Raw genomic sequence first — 2,500 nt, forward strand, 5'->3', positions numbered from 1 at the left:
TCTACTTTTCTCCGACTGAGGACTTGCTGTTTTTGACCCTGTTTTTCCATGCAAGAAGGGCATATCTACTCAATAGAAAATCGGAATTTTTACTTGATCTACTTTTCTCCGACTGAGGACTTGCTGTTTTTGACCCTGTTTTTCCATGCAAGAAGGGCATATCCTTTTTCCAGAAAAAAGCCCTACTTTTCACTCCTTGCCGCTCTAACTGCTCTGTCTCATACCAAACTTATTACAATTACTATTCATGGACCTACCTAATAAAACAGCAAAACTCTTATTGTCTAAATTCCATTCTCAAAATAAAACTCCCACAATCTCTCTACCTTTCCTTCTGCAAAACACTCACACTCAGTACACTCCTTTTACCTCTTTTGCCTTTCTCTTCAAAACCCTCGCAGTACCTCCTCAACAAACTAACATCAATAAAACCCACAACTCAAACCAACTACCAAACTACACCATATAAATAATCACACGACTCTACTGGATTCCGGGAAGAGGCTAAACTAAAGGGAATCCAGCCACACACAGATATTACATTTACAATTACACACACAATTTTAAATACATTTACTACAACCCACATTCTTGTACCTCACATAAAGTCTCTCTTACTCAAAACAAATTAAACCCTCTGTGCAACACATCCACGCACTCAAAATTATCTGACAAAACATGCCATTCAACGGACCAAAACCAACATTGCTAAGCCACCACCTTACCGCTGCGCCAGAGAGAGAGGTGGGGGGTGGGGGGAGAGATAAAATTACAAATAACAGAAAGACGGATACACACCTACAACTAGGAGGGAGCCAAAAAATTTTAAAAAATAAAATTACGAGAGAGAGAGAGAGAGAGAGAGAGACACTCTTGGCACTACGAACCAACTGTGCCACGGACGGAAATACCACACACACACTCACACAAACACAGATACGCTTCAAACTCATACAAACACACTTACCACCACTGTATCACTAAACAACATTTGGAAAATACACCATACATACATTTCGAGGGCTACACATGCCGCCTAAGGCAAATCACACTACTCAATATGGGCCCATTCCCCAGCTACATGCCAAAAAAGAAAATTAGTATGCTTACGTATGTCCTCATATTCTTATCTATACATGAAAATACCTAGATAACACTAACAATAAAATGGAATACAACATAAAATCATCATATTGAAAACAATGATTTATACAAAAAGTCGACTCTTTCAATTCTTCTTCGATTTCTTTTTTTTTTCCTTTTTTTTCTTGTATAAATCTACAACAATAGTGGAATTCAATCATTCACTTTTATCGACGTTATCCAGAAAATAGAGAAAGAGAGACAGAGTGGAGGAAGTGAGGGACAGAAAAAGTGAAAGAAAGAGGGAGGGTGAGAGGGATAAAGAGAGAGACAGAGAGACAGAGAGGGAGGGGGGATGAGAATAGCATAATACATAGTCCTGCAATGGCAATGTAGCATGCAAGCTTAACACCACGTGAGTGCTTCCTCGTGAAGCATGGCCCACTGCCAAGGTGGGAACACCCCACAAGGAAGCACTCATGTGGTGGGGGAGGGAGGGATGGAGATCAAATATGAGAGAGAGACAGAGACATAGAGAGAGAGAGAGAGAGAAGGAAAGAGAGAGAGAGAGAAAAGGGGAGAGAGAGAGAGAGAGAGAGAGAGACAGAGACAGAGAGAGAGAGAGAGAGTGAGAGAGAGAGAGAGGGAGACAGACAGAGAGAGAAGGAGGGAGGGAGGGAGGGGGAGAGAGAGAGAGAAAGAAAGAAAGAAACATAAGGAGAGAGAGAGAGAGAGAGAGAGGGAGGGAAAAAGAGGGAGAGAGAGAGGTACAAAGACAGGGAGAGAGACAGAGTGAGAGTGAGGGGAGAGAAAGAGAGAGTAATACAGACAGACAGACAGACAGAGAGACAAACAGAGAGAGAGAGAAAGCGAGAGACAGACATACAGAGAGATACAGAGAGAGAGAGAGAATGAGAGAGAGAGAGAGAGAGAGAGCGAGAGAGAGAGAGAGAGAGAGAGAGAGAGAGAGAGAGGGAAAAAGAGGGAGAGAGGTACAAAGACAGGGAGAGAGAGAGAGGGGGGGGAGCGAGAAAGAGAGGGGGGGGGCGAGAGAGAAAGAGAGAGAGATAGAGAGAGAGAGAGAGAGAGAAATAGACAGAGAGGGATAGATAGAAAGAGAGAGAGAGAGAGGGAGGGAGGGAGGGTGGTGTGATAGAGATTGTAAAGGTAGAGAGAGAGAGAGAGAGAGAGAGAGAGAGAGAGAGAGAGAGAGAGAGAGAGAGAGAGAGGTGGGGAGAGAGAGAGAGAGAGAGAGAGCGATAGATTGATAGATAGATAGAGAGAGGGATAAATAGACAGAGAGGGATAGATAGAAAGAGAGAGAGAGAGAGAGAGAGAGAGAGAGAGAGAGAGAGGGAGGGAGGGAGGGAGGGAGGGAGGTGTGATAGAGATTGTAAAGGTAGAGAGAGAGAGAGAG

This window comes from Penaeus vannamei, unplaced genomic scaffold (genome assembly GCF_042767895.1).
Source record: "Penaeus vannamei isolate JL-2024 unplaced genomic scaffold, ASM4276789v1 unanchor1010, whole genome shotgun sequence".
Lineage (NCBI taxonomy): Eukaryota > Metazoa > Arthropoda > Malacostraca > Decapoda > Penaeidae > Penaeus > Penaeus vannamei.